The 19,428-nt window shown below is 45.2% G+C and overlaps 1 protein-coding gene across 7 annotated transcripts in view; it reads right to left on the reverse strand.

Annotated features, from left to right (window-relative positions):
- The window catches only part of LOC111243553 (irregular chiasm C-roughest protein-like), a 287,184-nt gene that overhangs the window by 143,865 nt on the left and 123,891 nt on the right, over positions 1 to 19,428 (reverse strand). For all 7 annotated transcript variants that reach the window (XM_022789318.2, XM_086978141.1, XM_086978137.1 and 4 more), the window contains one exon: positions 14,372 to 14,399. The gene's annotated coding sequence lies outside the window, so the exon portion shown is untranslated. The remainder of the gene's footprint in view (positions 1 to 14,371; positions 14,400 to 19,428) is intronic.

Below are 19,428 nucleotides of genomic sequence, written 5' to 3' on the forward strand. Positions count from 1 at the left end.
TCGCGCGATGACGCTGTAAGCACCCTCTGTCGTTCAGCGTAAAAAGAAAGAAACTAAGCAACGGCGCGCTATTGATAGACATTAACAACATTCGTCATCTACTGCTGGATCTTTTTTCGGTCTCTCCACTCTCACACTTTCCTATCCTTCGTCTGTCTTCCCTTCATCGAAGGATGCACCTTTCTTTTTACTCGTTCTTCGTTGTAGCCGAGTGTCCCGAGTTTCTGCACTCGAAGCCTGTCCTATATGATGCTGCCACTACTTTTTCTATACTTCACACATTCTAATGGTAGGAGCATATTGTGCTCGTACATTGCAGCTAGCCAACCAATAAGATCCAACAACGTTTTACCGTGTTGTGACCTTATCTGTTCACCTCGTCAGAACTGTTAACGGTCTGTTCTCGTCCATTAAATCACCCACCTTCGCTTACTTTAAAAGATTTGATCATATCTAGTTAGGTCAAGGATAAAGGTATGTAGGCTAGGTGTAGAAAATAGCTAAAAGACAGGCTTTTTGAAAAATACCGTTTTAATTCTTCTAATTTAAACAAGTCCTTCGAAAGCGTAGTAAATTATGACGTTGTCGTCGATTTGTCGTACGACGTACAAAGGAGCTTTCCGAAAGTAGACTCCATATTTTAGTACTGCCTATGTGTGCTTAGCATGCAAAAAACGTATAGCAGATCTAAAAGGTGTAAGAGGCCACTTTAGTAATAACCTACCTCACTTTTTTTTTATTTGCATAATGTTTGCAGTGTTTATCGAAAAAAAACTGAACAGGTTACAAATGAGCTAAACCAACGGGACCATGAACTGGAAAGGTACAGGCTGCATTAAACGAGACGTATAGAAAGACCGGATGAGTATACTATGAACTTTTAAGGTTTTCTGATAATTATCTCTTGTAGTATTTGAACGCGATTTAGCTGGTTTGTTTCGAAGTCGTTATTGTTCGACATGCATCAAAAGGCGATGGCCCATTAGTTGCTAGGGGTCTTCGATGTCGAACAGTCTTGGGGTTTAATCTAAGAATTTTTTTCTTACGGAATGGAGTTAGAGGCTGGATGCAACACAGTTGCATGTTAAAATTGGCGTCGCGTCATAGCTAGCATTTACTGGACGTGTACGAATGAGGCTTGTGTATACGATGATGCTTTGGGAGCCGTTCGGATAAAGTGCGTCTAAAGTTCGTCAAACGACTGCCTCTTTCTGCACTAGAGGCCATCCCATAAACGACTTTGGAGTCAGCTGCAGATAGTGGCATTAAAACGGATTGAATGAATAACTACCCGCAGAGTTGCCATTTGACTACAGCAGAAGCAATGTCCCCCCTGGGTGTCGTCGGAAGGGTGGTCAATTGGCAGCCCGGCTGCCATTTGAAAAAGCACCACCAGCAGTAACTGCCATTTGCCTTTATTCGGAACAACGACGTGGCACCGCTGAGCGCTTTAAGCGGCTGTGCGGAGTAAGGAAACGGATGGGTGCACGCAGGGGTTTAAAAGTGGTGGAACGCAGATTCGAATTTTATGGAGTCAGCTCGTAAACAGCTCTGCTTTGCGCCCTATCGAGCAAGGTCATTCGCGGTCGAAGATGAGAGTCGCGTGTATCGAAGTCCACGAGATCGCATTGTACGTACCTAAATCTAAAAAAACATGCTGAAGGAAGTAATGTCATCGCTAATACTGGGTGTAGGCGAAACTGCGACCTAGATCGTCAGCAGAAGCTGTAGTAGAAGTAGCATTCGTTCTTCAATTTTCGATGACCAGTGTCCCGCTTATGATTCGGCCGCGTGTTGCAATATCGGACTTTCGTCGACTACAGCCCAACCCCTCATCTCTTAACAGACCTCTCACCTTTCATTCTACATTAATCTAGTAAAAGGTGCTTTGAGCTAGCATGCAGCCAGCTGACATGGCCATACCGATTTGTCATCCGCAGATCATAAATATACGTACAGAAGCACGTATGCGCGTTAGCAATTCTTGATCATGCCACAGCACCAATGACGCGACGCTACGCTACTGCTGTCGCCTTTTGATTGTCGCTTTAATTTTTCTGTTCTTCCAACTGACTGCTATGGCACTGTTGATGAGAAGAGCAATAAGCAACGCCTTGCAACGTGAGTCTTCACTTACTGCTCCTGCCGCCTGCTCGTCCCATTTGCCTGCATTATGACATACAACAGAACTCAGTTCATGGTGGGAGGAGCTAGGCAAGAAAGCAAGACAAAATCGATGCTGTGGTTGCGGCAGTACTGGCATATGCACCCGCACTAGTTTCTATGGTGTACGCCTGTGCGTAGACGAGCTACGCCAGAAGAAAGCGACCGATTTTGCTTCTGCTGATATTGGCGGGTGGCCGCGACGACAACAGCGGTAGCTACAAGCATTGGAACGGCGCCGCCGACGATGACAACGAGTGAACGAACGGATGGACAAACGGCCAAACGAGAACTATAAGGTGAACGATCAGAGAGGTTGAGACAATGAAGTGAACGGGAGGCTAGCAGAGGTTGTGACTTCAGAGGTTACAACTTTAGGAATATAGAATGGGGGTGAACGAAAAAAGGAAAATAACAAGGCTGGCGACGGTAAGCTTCCAAAGAGTGGCGTCATACGGCTAGATATTTGTGTGCCGTTTTCAACGACAAAGGCCGACTGACTGAAACAGCCCGGTGAGGCAGAAGTGGGATAGTTAGTAGGGCCAACTGGCGCTGGAGACAAGCGGAAAAGGAGCAGGCCTTCTGCTGCTCCCGCAGCAGCAGCCTTCACCACCACCACCTATTTTTCTAACAGAAAGACAAAACAGCTTCACCTGTCTATTTTCTCTTTTGCTACCTTGTAGAACATCGGTGGCGAATGGCAGACGTATAGGCATAGTCACACAAGACAAATCCAGACAACCTGGTCCCGCACTATAAGAAGTGGAAGAAAAGCTAAGTGTGTTCCTTACTTTTCGTTACCGGCAGGAGGAGCAGCAGCAGCAGCAGCAGCTTAGTTGCAGTAGTAGCAGTCGCAGAAACAGGCGGATACTGGGGACCTTCCACTGCAATATGCGATCCTGTTAGAAGGGCACTGGTACTGCGCTAGTGGCACATACGTAGACAGGCAGAATCGGTAAGGAGATGCACACTCGGGCTTACATAAATGCGCACACGCGCAGTGCACAGTCGAGTAACGTTATAAAGCCTGTGCAACCGGAGCAGCATTAAGGCGGCAGGGGTTCTTTCAATTTTAATGCAATTCAAGCCTTTCATCAGCTTATGTTGAAAACTTGGCAGAAAACTACCGTCTCGCTACTTAAGGGACTTACAGATGTTGGCCAGTAGGTCACTAGAATGGCATTACTGCAAATCAGGTGTCCGCTGTTAACTCTGGCCGAGAAAGGAAGTAGATATGGTAGTGGAATATCAGAGGAACTTTGTGCAGCCGGTACGCCAGGCTAACACGCGAGAAGCAAAACGGATAACGCGGGGGAAATAGGCGAAGCCAATAGAATCCAGGATGCCGAAAAGACGACAGAGACAGAGAGCTACGAACGAATGGAATGGGAGTGGCATGTAAGCATACAATAGTTTGCGCGCCATTACATTACTGTGTTATTGGCACCAATAGCGTTAGAAACCTTGACACCATGCGCACAAATCGTGGCGGATTAGCAGAGAAGGTGACAAGTGCTTACAGTGGTTCCCATCGTGCTTTCCAGAACACTCCCAAGGCTGCGTTACACATGCTCTGGCAAACATCAGCCGACTGCTCAGACGGACGGAGAAACGTGAAGACGCGTAAAGCGACGACCGATACCGATTGACGACGTTTACTGGGATCCATAATTGTACTAACGAATTAAGGGGTTGAATATTATAAACGCACTTTTGATGCCAATCTCCAAGGCCAGCCTTGGGCTTTCAATCAGACATTGATGCGAGATGGCTAGACAAATTAGTAGACCCGCGCTACGTCGAAACCCAGATAGGTATGTGAATAAGAGTGTAGTAGCAGCAAGCAACCCCCTGGTAAAAGCTTTACATTACAATTACGATGTTCCACCATTAGAGTCAGTAACTACGTAACTGAAGAGCTAACTAAAGAGACACACTCGTACAGCTGTTGATGTTGACGCCGATCCTGATGCGCTTTTCTTCACTGTCTTATCATACATATCTCGTTTATACCTATTTTAACACATTTGCCTGCTGGGGGAGAAAAAACGTTGCACGTTATCCAGCTGCCCCAACCCTTCCTTCCGTAATCAGTTAGATAGATCGGTTTGCATTCTACTCCTATTTTCCTAGTTCCTGCCTGTCTGTAATGACTCAAAAGAAAAACGGCCCGCCCTGTTTGCAGATCCCAGGCGCACACATTCAAAGAGAAAAAGCCCGATGGTTGCTCGTTGAAGCCAACTAGTTTCCCGTGTATTGTTGGTTGTTGATAACGAAAGGCGAACCAGACATTTTCTCCCATGCACTTGCATTGGCTACGACGTCAACCTCGCAGCCAGAACTACTCAAGAAATATCGCAGTGGTGGCATTATTGCATCTTTTTCCATTTGTAAGAAGAAAAATAAAACAGGCAGATGCAAGCGCGGAAGCGCTGAGAAAGATATAGTGCATTCTGTTGGAATATTGAACGAAGTTTGGACGTTGCAGGGTTAGACTTGATAATGTACGAAGTGCTGTCGTCGTTTAGGGGCAGCTCTGTTAAGAGAACTATTGATTGTCAACACGTGCTAATATGGTGCCATTTGTATTTCTGCGCTATAGAATGTAAAGTCCAGGTAGTGCTTTACGTAGTGTGTAACGTAAACATAGCTATAGAAATAACAGGTTAGAGGAAACCTTTATCAACAAATGCCGCTTCCAAAAAATAACCGTTATCCATTACATGGTATATACAGTACATACAGTCATGTTTCAGAATCTCCTGCCCTCCCAACTGCTTCCAATTCACCACGTCATTTTTATACAGGTGCTCTCCTCAGGAAAAAGCTTCTCTTTGATGGCTTTTCAGTAACTGCCTCCCAAAACGTAGGGGTAGCTAATCTTTGATGGCTTTTCAGTAACTGCCTGCCAAAACGTAGGGGTAGCTAATATTAGCGTAGTTGAATAAATCTTTTCTATGGTCCTCGGAGTCTGTATGTCGCTGAAGTCAGTGCAGGATGTGCAATAGCGGTCATTTGGCATCGGTCCTCTCGTAAGAAAAAAACAATCCCTCACAACATCAAAGGTCGGCTAGTAAAGTTTCACTTAAAAAATGTTTCTGCACAGAAACATTGCACCTTGATAATTATTCAGTAATACCCCCACCCTAAAGAAGGAAACGCTTTTCAAATGTGAAAAGAAAGCAAAAATTTTTGCTAAGCTTACTACAACCGTCACCAGCCTCAGCCCTGTGCCGGCTTCCTAAGACCATGAACAGCCGAGATTCTCGCACGTAACAACAAATCGATTGCGTTGGCAAATTTCTGTCACATCGATCTGCCTAACAGTTAACTTATATGGCCATGGATTATCGTGACGATACAGGCGTAGTTTACAGACGTGACACTCTGTTACTCATGCCTGACTTACGATGACGACGACAACGACAAGTCGATTAACGAGGCTCAAAAAAAAGCGTGTGGCCGCTAGATATACCAACATAAAGACAGACGGTAAAAGTACAAATGGATGGATGCTTGAATAAGAAATATAGCCTAGTGAGCAACATGGCCGCGTTTTCTCAATGATGAAACGTGGTACATGTTAAATTCTATCTCTTTGATCCTCTACTAACGAGTCTTACAGAGAGAGAGAGAGAGAGAGAGAGAGAGAGAGAAGGGGAGTGGGCAGGGGGGCGCTATGAATAAATTTCCGAAGCGAATAACTTTTCAGCCAATCCGCCTGCCTTATTCTCCGTGCTTTTCATTCTACTACTGTTTCAGCTCGTACTGCTCTTCCTGTTCGCAGCTTGCATCAGATATATTCGTTCACGCTTTGTCGTAGGATACAGCACTGTCTTATTTCACTGTTTTATACCGTATAGCAGCGATAGCTTTGTTTCCTCCGATCGCTACTTAGTATCCTTGTTCGTTTCTACGAACCGCGTCGATCTGAGTACTGTGCAAAAATGGGACTCGGTGAAAGAGGCTGTTCACTTGATTGAAGCCACACCATCTTGGAGTGGGCGTTGAATCCAGACGTACTTGAGAAGCTGGCGGTTATAGCGGTTGCATCCTTCCCTTTTCTTGGTGACTCCCGATCCTGACGTGCTCTCGTCGTATTGATTTTTAAATCGACAAATGCAAGTCTGCTGCGTTCGCTTACCGCTTCCTTTAAGTCTCTTCCTGCAGTTATTTTGCGGCCAAGCAGAGCGAGGCTTCGTCTCTCCTAATACCACTCTCGCCGCCATCAGCACCGTTAGCAGAAGACGTCAAGAGAGACCCTTCTAGCCATCAAACCCCTAGTCCATCTCCGCATTGACGCCCTTTTGCTTCATCTGTTTGGCGGAGAGAAGCAAGCAGCTTTTTTTCGTCGCCCTTTAGATCCTTGCTTCATCTAGAACCCGTCATGCTCATTGACAGAGGCTTCAAAAAGCACGGCAAAATGAGCGTTAAAACAGGGATATAACGGAGGTCCTAAGACTTACCACAAATGGGCCACGTCGTTTTGTCGCCGCCGTCGCCATCATCGTCGTCACAGTCTTAGTGAGAATCTGGTCCTTGAGCTTCCCGGACTGCCGCTGCTGTCGGCCGGCGAATGGACGGAACGAAGGTTCTAGTAGGGTTGGTGGATGCGGATAGAGGAATGGGTTAGACGAACCTTTTTTCCACAACGAATATCCTCGCGTCTGCAAGTCTTCATTTTAGCTACGTTGCCTACGGTCCCTTTAACTTGTCGATCGTCAGTACAACCGAAACGGCAATGAGGGACGAACAGTGAACGAGTGGGTAAATGCGTGGTCGTAGCGGTAGCAGTGGTTGTAATAGTAATAGAAAAGATATTGAGTATGGGCCTACGTGGGATAACAAGGAAGCTAATTAATATGGTCAGTGTGATTCATGGCCCTCCATGATGGGTCTGCACAGCCAGACAGCCCACCGAGTCACCAAAACCGAAGGAACCACCGGCTGCTCAAAGGGCCCACTCGAGCGTTAATATCTTTTACGGTAGCGGCGTTTCGCTCTAGACACAAATCGACTTACTGAGTCCCTGGCAGTCGAAGCGACGACGGCAGACCGAATCGCGAATAGGCGGACGAGCTGGGAGAGAAGTCAGCCCCGGCCAGGCCATTCCATCCCATTCATGGCCTAACAACGTTCCAGTTCAGCTGTTGGCTGCAGTGGTAGTGGCAGTCGAACAGTGCACAACTTCTTATCCCCATCCCTTTTCTGCCTAAAGCAGGGATGAGTCCTAAGGAGCGCCTGCCTGAGCGACATTAAAGGAACGAGCAAACTCTACCAGGATATACATTATTCCTATCAGCGCTCCAGTCATTCTAGTGGTGAGTCAACGAGCGCAGCGAAGATGGCAGAGGCTACCAGCTCATGGAAATGAGTAGGACCGCGAACTAGCAGTCGGCCGGCCGCGACACAGATGAAAACTGGGGTCCAGGATCTACTAGAAGCTGAGACACTGCGAAAGGCAGTCGCTGCTGCTAGTGCTGCCATTCCGTCAGCGACAAAATCGACGACAACGTTGTTGTTCAGAAAAGCGGCTAGAGAAAAGGTAAAACTGGGAACTACAATGACTATGTGGAAAACGTGAGACTACGCACAGAAGAACGAGATTCGGCGAAATATTGAGCGAGAGCGAGAAAGCGAGATGCGAATCGGTCTGTGCTGACACGAGCTGGAAACACAAAGGTCGAGGACTCTTGTTTTGCCTAAGCGGAAGGCGCAATGGGTTCCTTTTTAAAGTGCTTAACCTTCACCTGCCTACCACGTTTGAAGTCCTTCCAGAAGTCAGTGGCTATCTAGGTGATTTGCGGCACAGCGAGCAAGTCGACTCTATCACAACAACACTGGTGTTGGCGAAGCTGCCAATGTCGCTGCTTGCTAACATAGATATCAAAAGCAGAGCTTCCTTTAATTCCAACTTCTACACACACTTCATGTATGTATATGGGTTTGTGTAGAAAGCCACAGCGAGTCAGATAAATACTGAACGGAAACCAGCGAAATCGCCTCATATCAGAAGCTGTTTCTGATTGTGTAGCGATGTTCCCGCTGCTGTTGCTGCCGGCACTTGCTACAATGTAAACTGAACGAACCTGCCACTAGGTCAGGGATGGAGTTGAGATTTTATGAGCGTCAGGGATGGAATTGGGATTTTATGAGCAATTCATCGCACCTCACTAGTCGCATCAACGCCTTCAAATTATCGCTTTCAATTAATCATTTAGGACAGTCCTATTCCAGTCCATTTGTTGTTAGTCCCGGATCGTCAAGTAAACGTGGAAGCAGAACACTGGCTGGAACCAAATAAGCCTTCGCATCAACGTGGCTAAAAGAAGGAGCAAAGGGCGCTGTTACTTTGATCAACGAACAGATCAACACTGCTAGTCTTCATAAACTATATAACAAGCACACTTACTGTACTTACACAATACGATTACAAATCTACCCTCGATTTTCACTTATATATTTACCTCTATATTATTTCTACCTCTATATTTATTTCACTTATATATACACCGAAAGAGATTAACTAAAAATATGGCGGGAATATTATTATTATTTATGCTATTATAATGCTGAAAAGTTGAACTAAGCTGGAATTAAAAATAAAGCCATAGAACAAGTAAGGTATTGGCCTTAGAAACAAGCTAAAACCCAAGGATTATACGTTAAATAGATTAAGTGGATCGGGACTTCTCTGGAAAATACCCCTACAATATTTTCAACGTAAGTCTACTTGTGGTGTCGCGTCACTTTTATTGCTACTAGTTCCGTCTTATGATATAGCTTACAAATGAGTGAAGTTGCAGGCTTTTGCTCTCTTACAGCCTTACGGTCAGCCATGAGCGACCACGAACGCGCTACTGCTGTGCTTTCCGTCATAGACCGTTGCGGTGTGGGTAATAATGTGACCCAAACTGATCTCTAGGGTACTTTTTCTAAAGATGAAAGCTTTTCTCCCCAGGCTTGGGCTCGAAGCTTATGGTCCCGGTCTTTGCTGAGACTTCTGCTGCTGCTGCTGTTGTTGTTGATTTTGAGTACGTGAATATGGACTCATCGCCCGATAGTGGTGTGCTGCTTGTTTTGCAGTTGCTGCAGGTACAACCCGCAGGGCGTTCGCCAAGCAGTCGTTGGCCGGTTTGTCAGGCCCCGCCTGGTGAGTCTCGCTGCTCCAACCCTCCTTAGAACTGCTTTCATTCCATTTTGCTGTAAGCAGACAGGCAGGCGTTACCGCCCAGCAACTCGACTTTGGTGATAGCAGTAGTAGAGCATGGTTGGCGATGGTAGTGTGTATAGGGAGCAAGCGTCGGTCAATTATTTACACAAGAACAACTCTATGGGGAAATTTCCTTAGCAGGAAGTTAGAGCAGAGAACGGGGCACGGGCCATATTGGAAACTGAACCAACCTGGCCACCGTTGCCACCCTTAACGCTGCCATTGCTGCTACCGTAGGCAGAAGGAGCAGAAGCATGCAAAGCTACCATACTCGCTTAGCTGTGCAATTCGACGATACAAACCTGCCTGCATCTTAGGTCGAAGCAGGCCAAAATCAGCACCAGTCAGGCGACTAGGCTAGCTCGGGATTGCCACCGTCGGGCAGGCTGAAGGGTCTTTCAGCTTTCAGGCTTGTCGTACGTAGCTCAGGCAACTTAGGTTGCAGACCAGCAGCGTTCAGCCTCAATTCCCAAACTTACCTAACAAATTTTCGGCTTGAACACCGGCTGGGCCTTTGCTTCAGCTCCGCTCGTAGTATGACTTACTATCGCTGCGCAGCAGTGGCGACAGAGTTTACAAGAGAACGTCTAAGCTTGCTATCGGGAACTAACCGTAACATCTATAGGTCTCTAATGCGTATTGCTTCTCGCATATTGCATTTACATATTGTCACCTTACGGAATTAACGACAACTACTACTGCTAATACTATGGTGTATAATAATAGTGACGCACGTCGGCTTTAGCCGTAATCCTTGTGGGATTGTCGGTGGCCTATTCGAGCAGCGTTTCCTAGGGCGGCCGTTCCCAGAATACCCCATCGATTCACTCCTTTCTTATCCCCTGTCACATGAAACGATTCACCTGCGCGTTTCCACCGGATAGTTGGCATAGACGCATCGCACGCGACTCCGTCGACGTAGATTGATGCCGCATTTATTCTACGTTGAACTTATAGTTACATGGACACATACAGTTCGGTTCAGTATATGTATACATGCGTCTTTACAAGCATACATGAACCTACGCATCTGCTTGCAAAACAGACACAGTCGTCCTGACAATTGTTGATTCACAGGTGTTTTCATGGTTGGTCGCCAACGTTAAAATTAGTGACTTACGTAGATGTCAACCGAGCAAGAATATAGCTTCCGCTTTCCCCTACTAACTCGACATTTGGAATTACAGCAGTATCAGGAACGAAGGTCAGCCCAAGGGGAGACTATCCATATATGAAAGGAAAACAATTTAGAAATGAAACTTTAGTTTCATTTCTAAATTTTTGCATTGCTCTTCATAGCAGGTGGAATAGGAAATTCTAAAAAAGAGTAGTTTGTTCTGAGTAAAAAAGAGACTGAAGTAGCGAGGCGGTTACTGGGAGTACCTTTTAGTGATTGTCACGGTGACCATGAACGTGCGGCCATCGTTAGTTTAAATTATAGCGTTTTTTGACGTCGTTGCTATGCTGCTTCATAGATCGATTGAAAAAATAAGCCCAGCACACCCCGCCCCCTCTAAACCTTTTCTATAGGGGGCAAGTTTTTGATGCAATGCTAAAAAGGTAATCGTGTAAGGTTCACACCGTAAGCGTAGCCAGACCCTTTCTAAAAACAAACTTCGCACGTATGCGAATACGCTGCTGACATATCGGCAATGTTTCAGCGCGAACGATCTGATCCTTTCGCTGTTACAGGACTAAGAAACAGGTATCCAAAGCCCTGCCAGTCTTGATCTAATCTTTTGCTGCCAAAGATTAATGGCTTCCTTCGCATCTGTACGGGATTGGTCACCTGCCATCGCAGTACTCTATATCAGCTGTAGTAGCCAAGGCAGCATAAGTTGTCATCTGTCTAGTTTGCTCAGAAACAATACGTGGACAAAACTTTAGCTGCAGGTATCCTCTTCGGCCAACTTTGGCTGGACAGAAAGGGAAAGATTGACGAGGAACAGATCTGCAATTCTCCGGCAGCGCAGTCTGTCGACTTAGCCCGGCTGGATCGGTTGCGGCTTTAGCTTGCATTCATCGAATTGACGTAGACACCACAACCATTAGTTACCTAAGTCCAGCCACTAACCGGTGGCTAACAGCCGTTACGAGATCGCACGAAAAACAGTGTGACATGACTACATTACCGCGATCGATGGCAGGCCAACTCTGTCTACTATTCCCATTCCGACTCCTACGACGGCCACGACGACGATCTAGTAGTATCTGTGAATGTGTGTGTGTATGCCTTCCGTACCATCGATTGAACCAGCAGCAGGGCGTTAAACTCATTGCCGTGTGCTACCCGCCTGCCTGCCATCCATCGGAAGACTCACTCAGTGCTATGAGAGGACACCGCCAAAGAGATCCGAAGATCGAGGACGGATGGAGAAAGATCGCCTTCTCGCCCGGTGAGTATATTCTTTTGTGGTCGTCTGTCTGTTCACTTGTCACCTCTAGGCCAACTACTCGTCATACGTGTCTCTTGAAGACATCCAACGGCAGAAAGAAAGAGACAAGCCAGCTGTAAAGCCACTATTTTCCCGTCTGTTACTTACTGACCTGGGCTAGTTGAGTTGGGCAGTGATTTCGACGACGAGTTGCAGCCAAAGCAGTTTCGCAAAGGGTTGATTTTGTGAGGGTTAGTTTGCTTCGGAAACGGGCATGGGCAATCGTCGATTACAACCCGTAGTATAGGGCGGCATCCTAGTGGTCGGCACCCCCAGCCGAGAGAACCCATATCTGCCCGGATTTCGTCCTACCCAAATTAATTTCTCCCCTTTTATGCTGTCAGGCCAAGACACATCGCTACTACTGTGGACTACTTCTCGTCCTGTGCTATCATATCCTTTCACTTTTGCTCAATAGGAAAAAGCGAATGAGCCTCTCGTGAAACGCGGCTGAAAACAGATATCCTGGCACAATGTAGCTAACCGAGAATATTTGCGTAACGGCCGCTAACTGTCAGTCCTGTCACGTTGTCGCAATGGAATTCTTATAACGTAACGCGATTATGACAACACCTAACACTATCATATAGAAGAAACTGTGGTACACCAGAGATAGCAATGTCAGGTATCTCCTGTGATGCGCCATAGGGTTCCATGAGGGTTCAAACCTGCTTATCGCGGTAGCCTTTGTGGCCGATTTTTTGCATAGGTCCTTCTTGCTTATTTAGCCTTTCTGGATTTTGTCTGATGCTTTACCAACTGCCAGCGCGCAGACAGGCACATACAAAGATGCAGAAGACAGTCAACTGCTTTCAGCAGTAGCTTGAAGCAAGCCGGCCGCCAAAATTCCTCTCCTCGAGCATGGAGCGATCTTTTCTTACCGCTGTCGTTGGCCACAAGGCGGTGACGTGCTTCGTGAGCAACGTACGTAGGTGACGCGCGTACGGCAACAAAGGCGACAAAAATAGAGAGAACCTAGAAAAAGCGGTGAGGAGAGCAAAGATGGAACTCGGTATCGTCCTGACTTGTTGGTGACCTTGGCTCCTCGTTGTTTGCAGGAAAGCGGAAAGCCGACAAGCAAGCAAGACAATATAATGAAGGCCAGGCAAACAAGGACAATGACTGCCATTGATATCTCAGTGAAACCTGCTGTGGCAGCAGCAGCACTAGCAACGGCCTCGTTACGGAGCACCAGTAGAATCGGGACTGCAGACTGCACAAAGAGCGAAATCGCTCATTCCTCTTCTATGATGTTTTGCGTCTTTCTATCTAGAAAAGAAAATAAACAGTGAAAAGAGTTGGTTCTGTATTGATTTTGTCACTAGTGTGGGAAGAAAGGTCGGCCGGGGGACAGCGAACGACTAGTATCGCCTCGAAGCAATGATATTGCAGAACTTGATGGCTGATGCCATCGTTGCCGCCACCACCGTCCCGTCATTTGTAAGTTGCCAAAGGAGTAGGTTGTCAAGCGAGAATATATACGAAGCGACGAAAGATATACGAAAGAAAGCGGCTGGAGGTATACAAAGTCCAGTGAATATGAAGGAAGCATCCACAGTGGTGTTGCTTGGCGAAATGACGCCACCCGAACTGCGCTACGAGAAGGCAAAGTTTTAAAAGATGTTCAGGACAGGCGGCGAATTAAAAAGGAAGAAAAAGGATGGTAAAAGGAAGAGATGAAGCGCACCGCAGAATCGGATTGATGGATTATTGGCAAGTAATTTGCCCTCTTATCTAAAAGCGCCATCTATTGATTCACGATAAGGCAAATGACAAATACCATATGTGCGACCGCGACAACAGAGCAGCAGCATTAGCTTCTATATGGTATAAACTTCTATATTGCGCTCCGGCCGACAATGCGTTGTCTGCGGTTTTTACCGGGGGGCACTCACGACAAACTCAGTACGTTGTCCTTTCAAACCTGCCATGTCGCCTGTTATCCTTCAGTTTGTTTCTTCTGATGTTTCGTTAGAGTTTGTGGCGATTTGCTTCTCGGAATCTTCTTGTTACAGCCCAGATGACCTCACAGGTGACTGCGTCACGATATGGCTACATGTTTGCTCATGCTTGCGGTATGGCATGATGTTATGCGATAGACACTGGGCCGATCTGGTGGATTTTCGTGAGCAATCTCATCAAAAAGAAGCAAACAGGGCAAATTTGTGTCTGATATTTATTGTCCATTATTTCAGTGAAGTTCACCTGCCGATATACTTTTGTAGATGCAACTTTAGTACGATTTTGCCCACGTCATTTTGCGACATACGGTCACGGATTTGCTACAAAGGCTCAAGAAACTTCTTCTACATGGATGATTTGTTTGCTGTTGTTTTTTCTTTTGGTCAAATGAACTAGATGAAATCACCTCTACCACGATTGCCGAAAGAGCTCACCAATATTGTTTAAGATAGTATTTTGAATATTGAGCAAGAATCTTTTTCTAGTTTGACGCAGATTTGACGACGCAGAGCTGACCACTAGCCATATATGAAACACGAAAACAAAAACAGGGCTATTTAACTAACTCAAGTGGTACTGAAAATTGTGGCTCTCTTACCTTATAGCAGCGTTGACCTTTTTGTAACCTGTAATAGCAAAAGATAGACAGATATACGGTTAATTTAAGTCTGATACAATGACTGCATCGTTAATTTTTTTTCATCTTCATCAGAAGAGTTACACCGTTGAAATTTATACGGTCCAAGACCTTTATGACTGCACTTCCAAGTTCTCGTGTTATATTATGTCGTCATATTATGTATAAAAATATTATATTTTTGGATAACAAAAAGACCTGTCGATTTCACTAGATGTACTCTAGGAGACTTATAAGATTGCCCTCAGAACGATGAATAGAGCGTATACGCACCTGTAGATACTAACATATGGCTGATCTGTTATTGTCATATTTTATGCAGAATTTAATTCATGAAGACATGAGAAAATATAATATTGCAAGAGATATATTTTGAATCACCAATCCCTCGAAGACAATTACCGTAGCACAGAGTAGAGCCTCTACTCAGGCAATAAACCTATCTAACTTCTGACTGTATCGTTTTCCAGGTCTCGTTGATCTCTCCGCGTGACATTGTCATCTTCAGCGTCATGGCTTCATTGGTACGTCCTAAATTAACTGATTCTGCTACAAGTAGCCAATATTCACTGAGGTCAGCTCGGGATTCCGAATAGGGATTGGTTTTTTCGTGCAGCTTCTAAAAACATTGGACTTTTCCATTTTCATGAGAACGTCCTTTGAGTCCGTTGTCGCTCTGCGTTCTCACAAACTATCTTTGCCTGCTTGGTATAGTTCTGATGGATCTCTGTCTGTGTACTGCCAATTTTCTAACTATTCAGAGAACGAAAAGCCCTGTTGTAGATGCTGGTCAAACAACTAAACATTGTTAACGAACAATATCTAGTAGATCCACGCAATGGCAATAGCACCGGAATTTGTGCGAGCCCTGAGTATAGCGTTTGTGACAGCGTCTCGGAATCATTTCTTGGCATTGTTCCTATGCTACAACTGAATATGTTGTGTTCCGTCAGAGCCGACGAGGGAAACGTATTGGTTTCGTATTGATTGTGCCGGTTTAACGCTCGTCCCGACCCTTTGATGCTTCCGAACTTCACCTAATATTTTTTACAATTACGTTGCTTCGTTATCGCCATGCCGATGAAGATCTAGTATATTGCGATCATTGACCTGATGGATCGTCGGCGTTTCTTAGACGATATACCGTAAGTAAGATAATGGAACAAGAACACAACAGCTTCGACTGACAACATCGTATTTCAACTGTTTTAGCAAAATCATTGTTAACTGTTTTTATATCATTCCAATATTTCTTTTCTTTTTTTTGTAATTCTTGGTGTAACATGTCATCGCCTCTTTAGGATAGACGTGCTTGTTGCTGCTCAAACGCAATGTTTCCAACCAACTCCGCCGCAATTTTCAACCATTCTAGTATTCTGATTAGCTACGATCCTTTACTTTCGTCATTGGATTTCCTATTTTTGCGTTTCCTATTGGGGGCCGCCCGGGTTGTTGTCAATCTGTACACGACAATCAGCTAATGGATGATTGCCCCTCTCAATCACGAATCGCATAGAGAAAGCAGTAACAACAACAACATGAATAAAAATCGACTGAAACAACAGATAGTTCGACCGGCCGCCGTTCGACAGTCATATGACCAGCACAATTACTATCAACGAGTTTACGTACCGCGAGCAGAGGCAAGTCACGAACTATAGCGTCAGATCGACAAACAAATAGAACTCCTGACTTGACCATGCACGCGTCGCCGACCATAGATCTACGAGCTTTGTCCGAAATGCCTGAGAAACAGAAAGCTCGAGGAACAACGACGATAGGAGGAGAGAATCGGTAGAACACTAATCCCTCGAAGATAATTACCGTAGCACAGGGTAAAGCCTCCACTCAGGCAATAAACCTGTCTATTTTCCGTCTGTATTGTTTTCCAAGTCCCGTAGATACCTCCGGGTGACATTGTCGTCTTCAGCTTAAATCACACGATCTTTGTCGAGTTTCTCCAGCTAAAGCAGTTCTTCTACATACAGGACTCACCGCCATCACGAAGCTTTTCGTTCTCACACATGAAAGAGTTCAACCTAAAGCTATGACTTCTGTTACTTGCGCCTAATCCTTCACGCGAAGAAAAGCAGCTCGCTCGTATTACTTTTTTGAAGCCATACCATTTCAAAACGACTGTATCATTGCATCACTTACTAGATTGTGTGGTGAAACGCACCGTTGACCACTCACCGCTCAGATTTCAACATGATGTAAACTAAAGTAAATACACACGCGAAAAAGGCCGTCAGATCAATGCTGTACCAATCGCAAGTACCGTTATTAACAATGATCGTAGATTTGAACAAATTATAAGTTTTGAATTGCAAGTGATTACCACAATTATATATACATATACATATATAGATATACCCACAGTATTAGCAAGTGGCAAAAAAAAGTTTTGTTCTTTTTGTACTTAGCGAACCCCCCTTGCCCTGCGCAAGCTAGCAATTATCTCTGGCGTTTGTTCCTGCGACCGTCTCGGTAAAATACGAAGCATAATCTTTCTAAACATGACCACTTCCCATATGTCTGAGTGACTATAATTGTGGTATCTTGCGGGTCTTTCCCCTGTCGCATTTTGCTCGTCAAACCGTTAAGCATCGATGCGGCAGAGAGCTGGGGCCGACTTGCTGGCTGCATGTGTCAATGGGTGGTTCACCAGTGAGTTTTACGGGTGCGCACGTTATTGGATAATAAATGCTTCCTAGCCATCGTATCCGTAGGTATCGAAATACAGAAGCACCACCGCTGCGCAAAGCTGGCCCTCCCAAAAAAAAGGCTTTTACAAAAATACACCATTACCATGCCGTACAGACGGGCCAACACTTAACTGCGGAATGATAGCCTTTACCAATAGCATCACCAACAGTGGCACCACCATAGGTAGTGATAACTGGCAGCTGCAATGGCTTTGCAGCGGTGCTAGTTCGCACTAAGAGACCTATTGCAGGCTGTCACAGGCGAAAGCCGAGTCAGTTTTTTCGTGAATAGTCCTATTCATCGCGATTAGCGCTATCGGTGTCGCCGTCTTCGTCTGGGAGCGAATGCGCTTGTGTGTCAGGGCGGATCTAGTTCGAAATTCTGCCAAGAGGCAACATCCTCGAAACGATCGAGATAAATTGGTCTCACCTCTGTACATGGACGGATGGCTGTAGCCCGAGGGAAATAGACAGGATGAACGGATGAACGGATGGATGGAGGTAAGTTGCTGTATGGAAAAGAAGTTGTTTCGCAGGAACCGCCGAACGGCTCACTCTGTCCCTTACTGAGAGCTATTATTGTATGGCCGTAATACTCGCAGTAATTGCAACAGTCGCATAGTCGACGACAGCGCGCTAACAAGAAATCATTTTGTCAACGCCTGATGCCGTTTCTGGCGGCGGCAGCCGCCGCCATCATCGCGATGGTGTTTCTCTAGCTCATGGCTCCAACGGGAAGCTTGGATGGGTGTGTGTGTGTATATATATGAAGCTATAGGACGGCAAGCGACGAAGGACCGCGCTGTGCAGAATCAACGTGACACTGCACACGTGCACTGGTTGTATGCTAAGCATAGAAACATACAAATATTGTGTATACATTAGGGTGCACACACGACATAGAAAGGAGGAGTTCGGGTGTAATGACACTATCATCATATGCGATAAACGAGTTTTTCATAGCGTGTTATCAATTTGAAGAAACGAATCGTATATCATCGCAGATATGGGTCTAATACGGGTGACAGAATGCCGAAACGTGTTAAATGTCATAATTCTCCAAATCGTGCTTTACCGGCTTGTGCATCCATTGCCGTAAAAGGATGCTATATAAATGAACAGATGGACGAATGCATCGCTACCCTATAGGAATAACGATGACACGAGGCAGGCCTTCGAGCATGTATTTAATAAAGATGCCCATGTGATAATGTTTACTGAGCTAGTTTCAACATGGCGATGTTGTTACTGCTGCTATTGTAGATGCCGGAGATTCGTAAGGGCGGTACCATTGTATAATTCGATTGCGTGACTGTCATCAGCACGTTATTACTATACTACGTTCTTGATGGTTTCTATGATGATAGTAATGTTAATGTTAACGGAGACGGTGACTACCAGAGAAATCTATGTCGCTTCGTTTGCGTCGGAGTTCAATTAGAGAATATTTTCTGGCTTCAGTGTGAGCCCGCTTAAGACAAACATACAGGCATGCGTAAATGTATGACGTAAAATATGGGTAATCAGATAGAAAAACCATATAGACAGATACTGTAATATCTGTTTTTTTGCTAAAGAGTTCTCTTCTTCCATACACCGCTTTAGAAAAATTTTCTACTAATAGAACGGTTAGATTGCAGTTGCTGTGTGTACGTTGCTGATGTTTATATTGATGCCGATAAGTATATGAACCGGCGAATTTTAGTCATAACTGATCATCTTGTTTATTGATCTACGTGTATTTCAAATAAATAAGCTATGTCTAGTCTAGCATAATAACATTCCCACAGGGCTATGAAAGCGAGATAGGCCAATTTGGTTTGAGGAAGCGCTCCGCGTTAGGCATGATATAGAGCTCGATCCAAGATTTTCTCTTATTTGTTTTCTCTGGCTGGCCCTTTATTGCCGGCGAAATCCAACTGACTCAACCTGTTAATTATTTTAAAAATGCTATTTTAACAGTCTTCACACCCTTCATTGTGGTATGGGTTTCGACCGTTCAAAACTGCACATCTATGGCAGTATCGGCACTAGATCACACCGCGCTGAAAACTTTATCTTAGATAAAGTTGTTAAAATAGCATGTTTCTAGGCCTTAAGTAATTAGTTAAGCCTTTCTAAAATCATCTAGCTGGGTTTACTATTCTACTCGTCGTGGACGTTAGGTAGAAATTTGGCTGGATTTACGAACCGTTAAGGTATGACAACGTAATAGCGCTCAGTTAACAAGACCTGCTGAATATTATATCAGGCCCACAAGAGACTGAGCCATGCAATTCTTTCGGCAGAACATAGGCCAAAAAAACGAGATAC

Source organism: Varroa destructor, unplaced genomic scaffold, assembly GCF_002443255.2.
Source record: "Varroa destructor unplaced genomic scaffold, Vdes_3.0 BEIS01000001.1, whole genome shotgun sequence".
Classification (NCBI taxonomy): Eukaryota; Metazoa; Arthropoda; class Arachnida; order Mesostigmata; family Varroidae; genus Varroa; species Varroa destructor.